The sequence below is a fragment of the Oncorhynchus clarkii genome, chromosome 2 (genome assembly GCF_045791955.1).
Source record: "Oncorhynchus clarkii lewisi isolate Uvic-CL-2024 chromosome 2, UVic_Ocla_1.0, whole genome shotgun sequence".
NCBI classification, from domain to species: Eukaryota; Metazoa; Chordata; class Actinopteri; order Salmoniformes; family Salmonidae; genus Oncorhynchus; species Oncorhynchus clarkii.
The window spans coordinates 74,764,133-74,782,508 of NC_092148.1; positions in this window are offsets into that span (position 1 = coordinate 74,764,133).

The following is an 18,376-nucleotide window of genomic DNA, read 5'->3' on the forward strand; positions in this document are numbered from 1 at the left end:
GAACGAGATTATGCTCAAAAAATAGCCCTAAGATCCAAATTAGAGCATGACAGACATAGGTTTACCATGTTGAGAAATAAGGTGATGAAAGAAATCAGACAGGCCAAGGCAAACTTTTTTTATTAACATAATTGGTGAAGCAAAGGGAAATTCTAAACTGATCTGGGAGAATCTAAAAAAGTTAACAGGGAAAGACCATAGTAACACTGCAAAAAGACTAGAAATCATGGTGAATAACAATCTAACACGGGATGCAGTCAAAATAGCAATAGCCTTCAATTCCTACTTTATTGACTCTGTCAGGGTACTGACACAGAACCTCTCCACTGGTTTCTTGGGCTCAGTGCTAGTAAATGATGCTCAACCTGTCTTCATCATAAAGGATGTTTCTGAGTCAAAGGTGAACAAGGTGATTAGCTCACTAAAGAACTCTAAAGCCAAATATGTGTTTGGGCTGGACTATACCTTTCTTAAAAACTACAAAGAGTCACTCATTGGCCCCATTACTAAGGTCACCAACACATCTATTAGTCTCGGGGTGTTTCCAAGGGTATGGAAGTCGGCCATAACAACGGCCATCTTTAAATCAGGCGACCCTGCTGACGTGAGTAACTACAGGCCCATTAGTACACTACCTATGGTGTCAAAGGTTGTTGAAAAGTGTGTAGCAGAACAACTGATTGCCCACCTCAACAATAGCCCCTTCACATTACACTCCATGCAGTTTGGCTTCAGAGCAAAGCACTCCACAGAAACGGCCAACTGCTTTCTTCTGGAAAATGTGAAGTCCAAGATGGACAAAGGGGGCGTTGTTGGGGCTGTGTTTCTGGACCCAAGGAAGGGTTTTGATATGGTTAACCATGAGATTCTCATCACAAAATTGTCCAAGTTCAACTTTTCCCCTGATGCCTTGAAATGGATGAAATCATACCTTGAAGGCAGAACTCAGTGTGTCAGAGTGAGCAATGAGCTGTCGCCCACTCTTAGCCATGATGTAGGTGTGCCCCAAGGGTCAATACTGGGGCCCCTCCTGTTCAGCCTGTACATTAATGATCTGCCTTCTGTCTGTACTGGGTCTGAAGTTCAAATGAATGCAGATGATACAGTGATATATGTGCATGCAAAGAGCAAACAACAAGCTGCACAAGAACTCACTACTGTAATGGTCCAGATTACAAAGTGGCTCAGTGACTCGTGTTTGCATCTCAATGTGAAAAAACTGTTTGCATGTTCTTCACAAAGAGGGCAGGCTGCTACTGAGCCAGATGTCTATGTGTCAGGGGAGAAATCCAGGTGGTATCTGATTTTAAGTACCTTGGCATCATACTTGATTCCAACCTCTCTTTTAAAAAGCATGTGAAAAAATGTAATTCAAATACTCAAATTCAACCTAGCTAATTTCCAATTTATACGAAATTGTTTGACTACAGATGTAGCAAACTGTACTTCAAATCTATGATACTCCCCCACTTAACATACTGCTTGACTAGTTGGGCCCAAGCTTGCTGTACAACATTAAGACCTATTCAGTCTGTCTACAAACAGGCTTTCAAAGTGCATGATAGGAAGCCCAATAGCCATCATTACTGTTACATCCTCAGAAAGCATGAGCTCCTGAGTTGGGAAAGTCTTGTGCAATACACCGACGCATGTCTTGTATTCAAGATCCTAAATGGCCTGGCTCCCCCTCCACTCAGTATTTTTGTTAAACAGAAAACCCAAACATATGGCAGCAGATCCACAAGGTCTGCCATGAGAGGTGACTGTATAGTTAGTTCCCTTAAGGAAAAGCACCTTTAGTAAATCAGTTTTCTCTGTGAGAGCTTCCCATGTCTGGAATACACTGCCATCAGACACACATAACTGCACCACATATCACACTTTCACAAAATGCTTGAAGACATGGCTAAAGGTCAATCAGATTTGTGAACATGGTCCCTAGCTGTGTGTTGCCACTTTCCATGTCTGTTGTGTATAACTTGTGAGGTGTGGAAACACTTTGTTGCTTTTATGAATTTTGTCTTGCTGCTTTTTGTTCTATGTTTCTCTGTCTGTATGCTACGTCTTGCTTGTCCTATGATGCTCTGTCTGTATGCTATGTCTTGCTTGTCCTATGTTGCTCTGTCTGTATGATATGTCTTGCTTGTCCTATGTTGCTATTGTCTATATTGTAATTGTTTTTAATAACCTGCACAGGGACTGCGGTTGAAAATTAGGCAGCTGGCTTAAACCTGCACTTTTACTGAAACGTTGATTAATGTGCACTGTCCCTGTAAAAATAAAATAAACTCAAACTCAAGCCATACACTCCACAGAGCTGGGCTTTACGGAAGAGTGACCAGAAAAAGCCATTGCTTAAAGAAAAAAATTGGTGTTCACCAAAAGGCTTGTGGGAGACTCCCCAAACATAAGGAAGAAGGTACTCTGGTCAGATGAAACTACAATTTAAATTTTTGTCCATCAAGGAAAACGCTATGTCTGGCGCAAACCCAACACCTCACATCACCCTGAGGACAGCATCCACACAGTGAAACATGGTGGTGACAGCATCTTGCTGTGGGGATGTTTTTCATAGGCAGGGACTGGGAAACTGGTCAGAATTGAAGAATGATGGATGGCGCTAAATACAGGGAAATTCTTGAGGGAAACCTGTTTCAGTCTTCCAGAGATTTGAGACTGGGACGGAGGTTCAACTTCCAGCAGGACAATTACCCTAAGCATACTGCTAAAGCAACACTCAAGTGATTTAAGGGGAAACATTTAAACGTCTTGGAATGGACTAGTCAAAGCCCAGACCTCAATCCAATTGAGAATCTGTGGTATGACTTAAAGATTGCTGTACACCAGCGGAACCCATCCAACTTGAAGGAGCTGGAGCAGTTTTGCCTTGAAGAATGGGCAAAAATCCCAGTGGCTAGATGTGCCAAGCTTATAGAGACATACCCCAAGAGACTTGCAGCTGTAATTGCTGCAAAAGGTGGTTCTACAAAGTATTGACTTTGGGGGGTGAATAGTTATGCACGCTCAAGTTTTCAGTTTTTTTGTCTTATTTCTTGTTTGTTTCACAATAAAAAATATTTTGCGTCTTCAAAGTGCTAGGCATGTTGTGTAAATCAAATGATACAACCCCCCCTAAATCAATTTTAATTCCAGGTTGTAAGGCAACAAAATAGGAAAAATGCCAAGGGGGTGAATACTTTCGCAAGCCACTGTACAACCGATTAGTGCTAGCTAACGTTGCCTACATTAGCAAAAATAATAATACTTCTTTGAAAATTGATACAAGACCCTTCTCAAACTCTTTTCTTGATTGCTTTATCAAGCATTTTCTGCAGCAAGTGTTGTGTTGCGTGAGGCTTGGCTCTCACAGAATCAGTAGGCTATTAAACAAACACTCAAACAGGCAACAGAAGCAAGATCTGTCTTATTTCTGTAGATATACTAAATGGATGATTTATTAAGCCAGGCACATTCAACAGTTAGGCTATTGATTACAGACCTAATTAAATTGGGGTTTCTCTCTTTTCTTAGACAATTAAGGCAAGGGCTGTTTTCTTGTCTCCTAACTCAACACAAATATTATGGTTAACTTTGCTATTATGCACATAGTAATATGGTCTAGGAAAAGGCCCCAATTCAACAGCTCACTGATGTTTCAGAACCGCGGACAGCAACCGCTATCAAACGTAGGAGAAACCGCGTTTGTTATAAAATAATATACATTTTTATTAGTGTTGCAGCATTTCAGTAGCACATCCCTTAGAGTGATGGACTGTGATATCCCCATGGCGTACACAATTAATTAGTCCACTCAGACAGGCGCGAATCAGACAAGTATGAATCAGACAGGTGTCTTGTACACCAAGAATGTTTTCTTTTTTTGCTGCTGCTCGACTGTCACGAGAATTTTCAATCCCAATGATAATAACTAACAATCAATAAGCTTTGACCAATCCCCGAGGTTTGTAAGACCCTGGGTTTAATAATAATTAGGCAAAGACTCGGTTTGCACAGTTTATTCACGAGAACGTTCTAAAGTCCATAATACAAAGACATCCATTTTATAACTCACTCCCTACTTACGCACATACCTACACACAAACAGTAGATATCCTACGCACATACATACACACAAACAGTAGGTGAGTTGTATCCACTGTTTATCACTACCAAGCCGGCAGTTCCATTCCCCCGAGATTAGAGGAACCTTGAAAAGGACTCCCTGTCCTATCGTAAGTTTCTCAGAGTTCTAGCCAGGTCAGGTCATACACAGTTGAATTATTCTCTGTATTTTCTTAGACACTCACACACATTTCTCTCCCTCACATGTCTCTACTGAACCTTATTGGACTTACGTTTAGTACTTTAATTATTCATTATACATGCTACATAAACTAATAATCACTAATAGTTATGTTTCAGGGTGGAATTCTTTAATCATTACCGTAAACCTATAAATCCCCTAATCACCGACTAAAGAAATCTTGGTCGACCAACAGCCTATCGACCAAACAATCGACCAGTCGACTAAATGGGGTCAGCCCTAGTATTTGGGGGCCGTCCAGATGGCCTGGTGGGGCCCACAGCTGCTCCTCTCTCCTTCTCTCTCACTCTCTTTCTCTCTCGTGTTCTCTCTTTCTCTAGCTCTCTTTCTTGCTCTCTCTTGCGCTCTTTCTCTCTCATTCTTTCTCTCCGCCTCAGATACTGTATCAAAACAAGCTCTCAAAGGGAGCGCTCAGTTCATTGCAGTGAGGCAGTGAAACACACTCAATACACACTGAGTGTTGTGTGTTTAATGTGAGTTACTGATGACTGACTGATGTGTGTGTGTCTGCTCTTGTCCCTGTTAGGAAGGTGTGGACAGCAGCCAGCCAGCGTGGAGCAGGACCAGAGAGAAGACAACCAGTGCTACCTAAGACAGATAGGTGTGTGTTTATGTCCAAATGTGTCCTGTGCTTATGGGTGTGTTGTATATCCAAAGAACATCTCATGGACCCCCCCCCCCCCCACACACACACACACACACATTCCTCCCCCCTAAACGTATGTTTGTCTGGATGGCCAGACTGATGGTTGTGGGTTTACCCGTGCGAGTTTCCCCTCCAGTCAGTAATGCTGCTTTTCCATTGAGACTTATCCCCACACCAGAGGGGCCGCCAGAGTTTTATGTTAGCTCTCGTGTTGTGTTTCCATCAGGCGTGTGACACTAAAGACTTTGGTGAGAAGAATCAACAACCTCTGCATCATTGAAAACTTGCTTTTTGAGGTGTTAATGTTCAGTTAGCCATTGATATGTAAATGCCAGCTGGAAAGTACCCAGGGCTTGGCCCCAAGTCAGGGCAGGTCCGACAGAGGCATGTCCCAGTGAGACACGGATGCCGGTTCATGTAGGCCTAGTCTGAGTCTTTTGGGTGAAACATCTGGGTAAATCAGTGTGTGAGCTGTTGCTCCAGGAACATCAGTAGAGCTATGCTACCTAGCCTATCCCTCAGATCTGCCTTTGTCGTCATGTCTCCTGTGTTTGGCACAGTCATCAGACTTAATACAACTCTTCTGTTTACCCAATATCTCTGAAATAAATGGCAGGTTGAATTGGTCACTTGCTGTGCCAGAGTGTTTTTTAGGAAGCAGTGTTTTGTTGGCTTTGATTACCGGGCGGGTGCATGGGTACTATGGGTACCTTTACACACTGTCAACACACCCACACACAGAGCTCTCCTGAGGGCTTCTTAGCTCTCAGCTCTGCTCCAGGTGGTAATGTAAGGAGTCAATGAGATGGAACCTGAGAGTGCTCCGAGTGCTCATGTGTCAACACAACGCTGGCGGTCTGAAGGTGATGCCGGCCTCGGCCACTGGGGGGCAGTGGCATGGTGGTGTATGTGGTGTGACTAGGGCTGCCTGTGAGAAATACCTTGGAGACTTGTTCTAGACTGTCTGTTTTATGGCCAGTCAGACTCTTCTCCAGGTGTCTAACAACCATGTAACGCCAAGGCATGTTTTTGTGCCATGCCAATGAAAACTTTCTCTTACCGTACTTATAGTGTTGGGTTAAAAATAGGTAGAAGGAAATTGCCACATAGATCTTGATCTTGCATCAATTTTTGTGTCCCCCCCTAAAGTTAAGATTTGATACAGTATGTGTTGGAGCATTTAAGTGTGCTCCAGGCCCTGCTTAATTTCCAATGTGAGATCAGAACCCTTGGTTCTTGTCTTTTCATCAGCCCTAGCATGGTAGTCTGTGGACTAGTGGAGCTGTTGGAGCAGAGTGTGGAGCTATCGTCAGCGGTGTGTGATATATCCTACTAGTGAAGAGGGACTCCCTAATCCCATGGAAAACATCACACAGGTTTGGGGTCAATTCAATTTCAGTTTAGGAAGTGACAAATGAATACATTGAATCAAGAATGATCTGTTATTTTCTGAGGAAGGGGGCACTTGTTTCTTGTTTTTTATTTTTCATTATTTGTATTAGTATTGTACTGTTAGACATTTATTGCACTGCTGGAGTTAGATACACAATAATTTCGCTGCACCTGCTTTATCATTTTCAAATCAGTGTAAGCAGCAAATAAACTGATTTGGTTTGTACAGGCTTGGGTTGGGTTCACCACTCTTCTTCAGTGGAGCATTACCCAAACGCGCAAAGTGATTTATGAGCTGCATTAGTGATGCTGGGAGCGATTCCTTTCTGAGGGCTTATGTCCTACTCTGTGATTGCCACTGTGTGTGTGTATGCTAGAGAAAGGAAGTGTGTGTGTGTGTGTGTGTGTGTGTGTGTGTTTATATCCAAGTTTGTGTGTATCAGAGTTGGTGTCAATTCCTTTTTAAATTCCAGACGATTCAGAAAGTACACTAGAATTGGAATTTAGTTTACCTTCTGAATTGAAATGGAATTGACCTCAACCCTGGTGTGTATGTGTGTGTATTTGTATCTCTCTGAGTGTCTGTGTATGTGTACGTCGAGGGTCAGATCCTTCCGAGTTCCCACCACTGGTACCTGTTCTAGTGTTTCCCTCCTGGTAATAGTATACAGTGGTGTTTGATGGATAGTGATGGGATGGATAGATGTTTGAGTGATGGATAGTTGTTTAAAAGACGTAATGGGAATGATTAAATGAAACAGGGCTGAGAGCCCATGGCTGAAACTGTAACGCCACTATACCCAATGATCCTGCCCTCCAGTGGAGGGCAATGAGAACGGCTCATAATAATGGCTGGAACGGAGCAAATGGAATGCCCCATGTGTTTGATGCATTTGATACAATTCCACTTATTCTTCTCCAGTCATTACCACAAACCCGTTCTCCCCTCTTAAGGTGCCACCAACCTCCTGTGATGCCCTCTGTCTGATGGGCAAAAAAAGTATGGGTTGAGGTAAAGATAACCAGCCTTAATGGCTGGCCCTTAAAGGGAAATGTCATCACAAGACACTATTTGGGGTGTTTTTCTAGTCTTCCTACATAATTATGAGTGATGAGGGTGTTTCAGACATAATTATGCACTATAGCTGTATTTAAAAAAAAAAATTGGTTGGGAAAGTTCAACCAATGACATCATTGGTTGATTGAGCCTGCTGTCTGATGATCTAAAAATGAGTCATGTTTTGTAGCAATTATTGTGGCCTTTGTGTTTTGCTGATTGCACGATCACGCTAGCACCTAGTAGATATGGTTAGCCTTGTGCAATAGAGCAATTGGAATTGTCTCAACAATGTTCCTATCTGCCAGGACAGTGCAGGATATCTAGGTCGACTCATTTTCCCTGGCTTTGTAAAGACTACAGCCTGACGGGAGCCCTTCTTCCTTGTTCCCACCCTCGAAGGCGGTCTTTTCAAAACGGTGGAGGTAGTAGTTTACAGGTTCACCAGCTGGGCCAGGACTCAGGAGGGCAAATTAAAAATTAGTAAGTCATTTTGCTGTTATTAGCTAGCTAGCAATATAAGCTCTCTTTTTACACAAAGCAGTGTTGTACAGTACAATTTGGTGATTGATTCGGACATATCGGGGCTTGCTAGTACCACTGCAAGGCAAGCTAGCCAAGTTTAGCTAGCTGTGTATTTGATATACCTAAAAATGTACTATAGTCTGTTATAGCTAGCCTCTGTGCCTCTCATTAGGAGCAAAACTTGATAAATGTTTTGATGATAATGGCGGAGAGTAACGGAAAGACTATGGCTTTATGACTCAATAGTTTTGGAGTAACTATACCTGTGTGTTGTAGCTAGCTAGCTAACGTGTGTCTGTAAGACGTCTCATTCTACACCTTGCTGCTACAGTAGAATTCCATCAGTACACAACGATTGCCCATGAATGTGTAATACTGTTTTCGTCTTTCTCTCACAAAGAAGTTGATGACTCAAGGAGATGTGAAAGATCCCATAACAAAATGTGTGTATGTTAAGATACATTTGAGTTTGGTGGAGGAGGAATAATGGTCTTGGGCTGTTTTTCATGGTTTGCATTAGGCCCAATGAAGGGAATGCTACAGCATTCAATGGCATTCTAGACGATTCTGTGCTTCCAACTTTGTGGCAACAGTTTGGGGAAGGCCTTTGTCTTTTTCCACATGACAATGCCCCCATCAACAAAGCGAGATCCATACCGAAATGGTTTGTCGTGATCGGTGTAGAATAACTTGACTGGCCTGCATGGAGCCCTGACCTAAACTCCATTGAACACATTTGGGATGAATTGGAACACAGACTGCGAGGCAAGCCTAATCGCCCAACATCAGCTCCCAACCTCACTAACGCTCGTGGCTGAATGGAAGCCCCTGCAGCAAAGATCCAACATCTAGTGGAAATCCTTCCCAGAAGAGTGGAGGCTGTTATAGCAGCAAATGGGGGACCAACTCCATGTTAATGCCCATGAGTTTGGAATGAGATGTTTAAGTTTGAGTTTATTTTATTTTTACAGGGACAGTGCACATTAATCAACGTTTCAGTAAAAGTGCCGGTTTCTAGCCAGCCGGCTAATTTTCAACCGCAGTCCCTGGGCAGGTTATTAAAAACAATTACAATATAGACAATAGCAACATAGGACAAGCAAGACATATCATACAGACATAGCAACATAGGACAAGCAAGACATAGTATACAGACAGAGCAACATAGGACAAGCAAGATGTAGCATACAGACATAGCAACATAGAACAAAAAGCAGCAAGACAAAATTCATAAAAGCAACAAAGTGTTTCCACACCTCACAAGCTACAGACAACAGACATGGAAAGCGGCAACACACAGCTAGGGACCATGTTCACATATCTGATTGAGCTTTAGCCATGTCTTCAAGCATTTTGTGAAAATGTGATATGTGGTGCAGTTATGTGTGTCTGATGGCAGTGTATTCCAGACATGGGAAGCTCTCACAGAGAAAACGGATTTACTAAAGGTGCTTTTCCTTAAGGGAACTAACTATACAGTCACCTCTCATGGCAGACCTTGTGGATATGCTGCCATATGTTTGGGTTTTCTGTTTAACAAAAATACTGAGTGGAGGGGGAGCCAGGCCATTTAGGATCTTGAATACAAGACATGCGTCGGTGTATTGCACAGGATTTTCCCAACTCAGGAGCTCATGCTTTCTGAGGATGTAACAGTAATGATGGCTATTGGGCTTCCTATCATGCACTTTGAAAGCCTGTTTGTAGACAGACTGAATAGGTCTTAATGTTGTACAGCAAGCTTGGGCCCAACTAGTCAAGCAGTATGTTAAGTGGCGGAGTATCATAGATTTGAAGTACAGTTTTGCTCTGTAGTCAAACAATTTTGTATAAATTGGAAATTAGCTAGGTTGAATTTGATTATTTGAATTACCTTTTTTCACATGCTTTTTAAAAGAGACGTTGGAATCAAGTATGATGCCACAGTAGTTAAAATCAGATACCACCTGGATTTCTCCCCTGACACATAGACATCTGGCTCAGTAGCATCTGTTGCCCTCTTTATGAAGAACATGCAAACAGTTTTTTTCACATTAAGATGCAAACACGAGTCACTGAGCCACTTTGTAACCTGGACCATTACAGTAGTGAGTTATTGTGCAGCTTGTTGCTTACTCTTTGCATGCACATATATCACTGTATCATCTGCATACATTTGAACTTGAGACCCAGTACAGACAGAAGGCAGATCATTAATGTACAGGCTGAACAGGAGGGGCCCCAGTATTGACCCTTGGGGCACGCCCACATCATAGCTAAGAGTGGGCGACAGCTCATTGCTCACTCTGTTCAACGAGCAGGTGTCCACATACTTTTATTAATGTGGTGTATGTCAGACATTAACATACCTGTTGTGTAAACTCACCTCAGTTAGACAGACTAATCTATTGTTTTTTTGAAACATGTTTACTTGCCAACAAATTAAAGTTGAAATGATACACCAACTCCCTGTATCAATTGTTTTAGCAGTAAGTCTAAAGCTAGTTTATCCAAATACATTTCATTAATATCACAATGAATTGATCCAGAAGTTGAAGTCAACACTTTATTGGTTTCTGATGCAGCAGGAATGATTAAGTCACTTGTCTGTACACTTGTAAAAATATTATATGAAACACCATTATATACGTACAAAAGCGATCACTATCTATACCACAATGCAGTTGTGAGCATACTAAGCATTCTATACTATATTACAATATCAGTCTAACTGAATATGGATATTGTGTTGGTTGAATGTTCCAGGCAGGTTCCAAAATGTTCTTCAGCAGTTGAACCTCTTCTTGAAATGAGTAAAGCCAGCTGGTTTAGCAGGCTTTGGCATTATGGTAACGTTGCCAGGGTTGTTGGGTTGGGGGGTTGAGACTCTGGCTCCTTGTTGACAACTGTCTGGTCTTTTCTGCACTCCACAGCCAGGTGGACAAGCCTCTTGTACTCTTTCTTTACCACACACTGCTTCGACCTATTGCACAATAAGGATTAGCCCCAATAGTGGATTTGCAGTTAGCCTTCAAAATAAATTAGGGCATAATTCTACTATTTGTATTCACTGTCAATGGCAAACTGCAAATTCCACTATTGTACCTAATCCTTATTGTGGCTAGCTTCACAACACATGGTCCGGTCGAAGCCTCACTAGCCAGATGAAGCTAGCTGGCTGCTTATAACTTTAGCTTTGGGCAACAGGGTTAAGTAGCTGGCTAGCTATTTATTTTCATGAACTAAATTTAAATTCAACAACAAGTGGCAACCTAGCTAATATTTACAAGGATTCCTAAATCATTGCTAAGAATAATGAAAATGACTGCAGTTCCTACTGGTCATTGTTTTCAGGCTGGTTGTTTTGGTGCTAGCTTGGTACCAAGCTAAAGCTAGCTACCCCAGAAGTTGCGGTCGAACAAATTATGCTTTATTGCCAATGCGGTATTGTAAACACTGTTAAGCGGAGCGACACCGGGGAACCCAAGAGCAGACTCAGATGAGGAAATAGGGATGAATGAACCAAAATATTTATTGTTACACAAAGAGATATGGAGTGCAGACCCGGGGAAGCTCGGATGAGTTGCAGAAAAAACAAATGTGGAGACTGAGGTTGGAGTTGGCTGAGTAGAACAGGGTAAACAGATCCTGAGGGGAATCCAAGGTAGTGATGGTGAGTACAATCCAGAGGTAGGTAGTTGGGTGGTGAAATGTGGAACAGGAGACAGGAGCCAGAGACAGAGCGGTAATGAGCAGAGATTACGATCTGGCAGAGTGAAAGTGGCAGGACTGAGTATTTGTAGAGGTTTTGATTATGGAACGAGTTGCAGCTGGAAGGGATTTGCTCTGACTCCAGCACACCTGTCTCCAACCACACAATCACACAGAGAAGAAAGACACCGGATGAACACCAGAGGGCGTAGCAGGAGCAGATGTGACAAACGCATTGTTTGTGGCCGGTGTTTGCTTGTTTACAGACTTTTTTTGTACAGCTTTGACAGTGCTACTGTGTCTTTTTTGACACATAAAGACCCAAACAGCATTCCATAGCATGTATGTCATGAAGTTAATAGCAGTGACGCTATTACTGTGTAACTCCGGTAGGACAACATCTAAAAAATAGCTCACTTGGTAGTGTGTACCGGTGCTCGACCAGTCGGCGAAAGCCAACATCATCCACAACAGAGAATGGTTGATTGTCAAGGGCATTGAATTCCAATGTCTTGGCTTTAATGGATTTTGCCTTTGAGTTGTCTCGCTGAAATTGTCTTACTCTTTCAAACGACTGCTCTGTCCACATAGCAGATATTGTGGGCTAGGTTAGGAATACTGTGTTGCACGTGTATCGCAACATTTTACGTAGTGTCATTACGTCATGTACTTACGATATATAGGTATGCATGGTAGCTTTGACGTCAGTTTTTAACATCGCCTTTAAACTAGACATTGGGCCGATACCGATGTTGGCATTTTTAGATAATATCGACCGATTCCGATATACCGTGCATCCCTGGTAAAAACACATCCGCCAAGCTGATCCTCAACACGGCGGCCCCTTAGGGGTGCGCGCTCAGTCCCCTCCCATACTCCCTGTTCACTCATGACTGCACGGCCAGGCACGACTCCAACACCATCATTAAGTTTGCCGATGACACAACAGTGGTAGGCCTGATCACCAACAACGACGAGACAGCCTATAGGGAGGAGGTCAGAGACCTGACCGTGTGGTGCAAGGACAACAACCTCTCCCTCAACGATATCAAGACAAAGGAGATGATTGTGGACTACAGGAAAAGGAGGACTGAGCATGCCCCCATTCTCATCGACGGGGCTGTAGTGGAGCAGGTTGAGAGGTTCAAATTCTTTGGCATCCACATCACCAACAAACTAACATGGTCCAAGCATACCAAGACAGTGGTGAAGAGGGTACGACAAAACCTATTCCCCTCAGGAGACTGAAAAGGTTTGGCATGGGTCCTCAGATCCTCAAAAGGTTGTACAGCTAGCTGCACCATCGAGAGCATCCTGACGGGTTGCATCACTGCCTGATGTCGGTGTCAGAGGAAGGCCCTACAAATTGTCAAAGACTCCAGCCACTGTAGCCATAGACTGTCCTCTCTGCTACCGCACGCCAAGCGGTACCGGAGCAGCACGTCTAGGTCCAAGAGGCTTCTAAACAGTTTCTACCCCCAAGCCATAAGACTCCTGAACATCTAATAAAATGGCTAACCAGACTATCTGCATTGTCCCCCCCCCCACACCCCCCACATGTACATATGACCTCAATTACTCTCGACACTGGTGTCCTTGCAAATTGACTCTGCGCCGGTACTCAATGTATATAGCCCCACAATTGTTATTTACTGCTGCTCTTGAATTATTTGTTATTCTTATCTCTTACTTTTTTTTGTTTTATTTTCTTAAAACTGCATTGTTGGTTAAGGTTGTTACTACAGCACTGCATTGTTACTACAACATTACTATGACATTTGATTTGAAGGTCATTGTCATCAGTAGCAGGGTTAGTCTGTAGGACACACAGTAGTCAGTGATTAGACAACATTTTACTACTTTGTCCCATCAATACACAATCAAACAAGGTACTCTATCTACCCACACCCCTCATGTCAATAGATCATACTAACCATCACACACAATACCCACCCCCAACAGACACCAGTCAGTCACCCACACCATCGCCTCCCTACTAATAACTCCTTTTCTCCAATGTTGACTTCAAGCCTTACATTAACAATCAACTAAGCCTCCATAATACAGAGAAAACTACAGTAGAAGTTGTAGCCTACTTGTAAACACACTAACTCTGACAACAAGACACAGTCCATGTTTATGCCTAGCTCCAGTATGTTTATTTGCTCATCATGGGAAATATTTAGTAGACTTTAGTATGATTTTAGAAGGAGACTTACACTAGTTCCTGGTGCTTATGTTGACGCCTCTACGGAATCGGACTCTAAATAGAACACATAGTCACGTTAGCCTCCGGTAGTTAGTTTGGTTACTTTAGCTATTAAGCTAGCTAACGAAGCTAATGTTAGCTTGAAAAAATAAATCAAATCGCCAGATAGCAGCTGGCTAATTACATGCTTTGGAATGTCTAGCCAGCATATTATTGAAGCTAGCTAGCTAGATTTTAGTTTAGATAAACAAATGTAGTTTGTTAGCGAGGTAAAGTTAGCTACGTTACCTCAGCTTCCTCTTAGAGGTGAAGGGGAAAATCGATGGAATAGCATCTCTTTTCAATATTCAATAACATGGCAACCCCATCAGTTGAGACTTCAATTCCGTTTCGAAATCCTCTGGCTGAAAGTGCTGGCTACAGACACAGATATTTGGCTATTTCTCACAACTGGATATGCCTCCACTTAGCGGTACTGCGTCCTGAAATAAATATGAATTCTGGATATTGTGGTTTGCTTACAACCAGGAAATGTAGCTGGCCCCTTTCTACCCGTGAGACCGTATTTGCGTTTAGTGAGGAAGTTCTAACTTTTTATGAAACATATAATATAATCATTTCATATAAATAGACATGTATAGTAAAATTGAGCAGTGGTGAAATTTCCCTTTAAAGAGAGAGCTGACCGAAGACTGAACCCAGGCATGTAAAAAGCTGCAAAGCACCTCATCTTGTGTTTTCTCTGCATGTGATTGGCCCTGGTATTTCCCAGGGCTGTGCTCTGTGCGTTGTTATTAGTGACAAACCTGCTTATCTTGGGTGGGGTTGGACATTCCTGTCTTTTGGGTTTGGACAGGTCTGTTCTCCTTCCTTCTGCTGCAGGAGCCCAGGGTGGAGCCTTGCCAGGGCCAAAGGCACAGGCTGCAACTACAGCTCTGTGTGTACAGAGTGAGTGAGTGAGTGAGTGAGTGAGTGAGTGAGTATATTTGTGTGAGAGCATTTGTTAATGTGCATCTGGGTCTCAGTTGCTGTTTTTTGAATGCGTGTACATATTTGCGTGCTTAACTGTATGCCTTTTCATGTACCGTTTTGCATTTCAGTCCATTTGTCTTAGCATGTGTGTATGTTAAGATGCATTTGAGTCTTTGTGAGTATGCAAACGAGTACAGGGTACAGGGTTTGTGTGTGCGTATGTGAGCGAGCAGCAGGTGTGTACCACAACTTTTAGTTTGTATTGTAGTGTGCGAGTGTGTCTTCTGTATGTGTCATCCACCAAAAGTATTTGAGCTTGTAACAATAACACGTCCACTTCCTCCCCCTGATATCGCCGTGGTTACAGTCGAACAATAACACGTCCACTTCCTCCCCCTGATATCGCCGTGGTTACAGTCGAACAATAACACGTCCACTTCCTCCCCCTGATATCGCCGTGGTTACAGTCGAACAATAACACGTCCACTTCCTCCCCCTGATATCGCCGTGGTTACAGTCGAACAATAACACGTCCACTTCCTCCCCCTGATATCGCCGTGGTTACAGTCGAACAATAACACGTCCACTTCCTCCCCCTGATATCGCCGTGGTTACAGTCGAACAATAACACGTCCACTTCCTCCCCCTGATATCGCCGTGGTTACAGTCGAACAATAACACGTCCACTTCCTCCCCCTGATATCGCCGTGGTTACAGTCGAACAATAACACGTCCACTTCCTCCCCCTGATATCGCTGTGGTTACAGTCGAGGGATTGTAGACGGGACAGACCGTATCAGTCCAGATCAGAGCAGCAGCCTTTGTTGTGTTTTGGATTGACTTGTCAGGACTGCAGCTGAGAATATTTCCTCTCCCGACACTTTTATCAGAGTTCTACTTTCCTCACACGGAATCTAAAAATAATGTCTAACTCTCATCTCTAATTTGAAGCTGAAAATTCTGACTTATGACATTTTTTAACAGCTTCTAACACAATTAATACGTTTTGGTAAGTTTACTTTGAAAGTTCCTGTTCCGACCTGCAAAATAAAGTTCTGATCCAGTTCGAACCCCCAAAAAGTAGTTTAGTTTATGTAGTTCCTTTCTGTTCCTCTTTAAACCTCGAAAATAAACCTCACCAATTAGTGCGGATAGAGCAGCTTGCTATGGAGCGGGCAAGCTGTAGTTTTTTACATGCGAAATGGATAGACAAGTGTAAGGCCTGAAATGTGACTGAAAGTTTACAGGTGGGGAGAGAGCGAGAGAGGGTGGAGGAGGACGCTTGGCCTCAAGCACTGGGCATCTTGTTATGACATGCATTATCTGAATTAGGCCCACAGAATTAATCCTACGGAGGAGAGGCTTCTGTGGAGGAACTTTGAATGTCTTTGAACTTCCGATAGTTAGCTTACCGTGGGACCAGATATAGCTAATTAGCTAACAAGCTTGTGTGTGCAGAGAGGCACCAAAATTAAAATCACATTTTACCTTTTTGTAGTTAGTAAATACCAATGTGAAACATGATAACTATATTATCCTTTGTATTGAAAAAGTTAAATCAATTCTTCTCTAATTAAAAATCTCTCCCTATTTTTTTTTATTCACGCTTGTAACATCAGTAGGCTACAGTAGCCTAAGCTTCAGAGGGGGATGTGCAGGTAGCCTACACATGCAAACACACTGGCAAATAGTGTCAGCTGGCAGGCAGACACCGGAATAGGTTTTGAAGTGATAGAGTGAGGGCTTTGCATAGGCGCTTTGTTGCATTTTTTGTGGGACTGGAAAAGTGCCCAGAGCGTAAAATAACGTTATTAACCGGTTTTAGTTGATATCTCTTGCTGTTTGAAGTAGTGTGGACTTGGTGATCTGTCATTGCTTCAAAGTGTCGAGTGCCTTTTCACCTCGGCACTAACAAACACCTTTGCTAAAATTAAAAGGGCAATGCTGAAATATTTTGGCATTTCTGTCCCTTCAGCAAGTGGGTATAATTATTCTAACATAATATAGAATAAAGTTACATAATCAAGTGGGTATAATTATTCTAACATAGTATAGAATAAAGTTACATAATCAAGTGGGTATAATTATTCTAACATAGTATAGAATAAAGTTACATAATCAAGTGGGTATAATTATTCTAACATAGTATAGAATAAAGTTACATAATCAAGTGGGTATAATTATTCTAACATAGTATAGAATAAAGTTACATAATCACACGGTGCATCTTTGATCACGGTGCATCAGTATGAAGAATAGCGACTGGAGTTTTGCCTGACCAAGAAACAATCCAGACCCTAGTAAGTCATGGGTTATAAGAACGGCAGAGAAAAATAGACATTGTAGACTAGATCAGGAGGGAATTCCACTACATTGTTGCTAATACTGTGAAACGCTTGTCTGGGGTTGGATCACTCGTCAGAAGGATTTCTTTCACAACACCCTGCCTTTGATAAGGGCTTGGGCTGATTTTATGCCTTTAAATGAAAGTGGTGGAGCGGCAAGTGCTCATCTCATCTGTGGTTAAGTAGAGAGAGGTGTACCACTCTGTTCTAGCACTGACTGTTCTAAGCCCCCCATTCACCCACCCACCGTCTAGACGGGAAAACACCTGTGTTCATAGACCCGCCGATTGACATACACACCTGACTGTGGTTGAAGTAGAATGGGTTGAGTCAGATGACATACACACCTGACTGTGGTTGAAGTAGAATGGGTTGAGTCAGATGACATACACACCTGACTGTGGTTGAAGTAGAATGGGTTGAGTCAGATGACATACACACCTGACTGTGGTTGAAGTAGAATGGGTTGAGTCAGATGACATACACACCTGACTGTGGTTGAAGTAGAATGGGTTGAGTCAGATGACATACACACCTGACTGTGGTTGAAGTAGAATGGGTTGAGTCAGATGATCATAATGCCTATTTAAATAAAGGTTAAATATAAAAATACATAAAAAATGATTGACAGCTGGTGCTGCTTTAATGAGGGAGGGGTAGGGGGGAGGGATGATTGAAGGGGAGGATTATCCAATCAGGTCTGAGGAAAAGCACCTGCAGAGAGGTGAATATAGTAGCAGCTACCACCTGCTCAAGCTGTTGGTGAATGATCAACGTGACTGCTGCTCATACATATCAAAAGGGATTGGTAACAATAGTGTGTCCATGAGTCTGTGTACGTTTATAGATGTGTGTGTGTGTGCACGTGCATAGATGTGTGTTTGGGGGTGCGTGCATGGATATGTGCATTCTTGTTTGTGTGATTTTATGTATGTTTGAAAATGTGTGTGTGTGTTTGAGTACGTGTGTGTGGTGTATTTGTGTGTGGTACAGTGATGAAATAAGCATTTGTCGCAGCGGTGCTTCTGGTTCCCCAGCCAACAATAAGAACCCTAACAGTGCCAATGAATCATGTTGTTTGGAGAGAGAGAGGAGATAACAAAGGCCATGGTGTTTTGATTTTTTTCTGTGATCTGTCTCTATCTGGGTCTGCTGTGGGGGTATTTTTTTTTAACCTTTATTTAACTAGGCAAGCCAGTTAAGAACAAATTCTTAT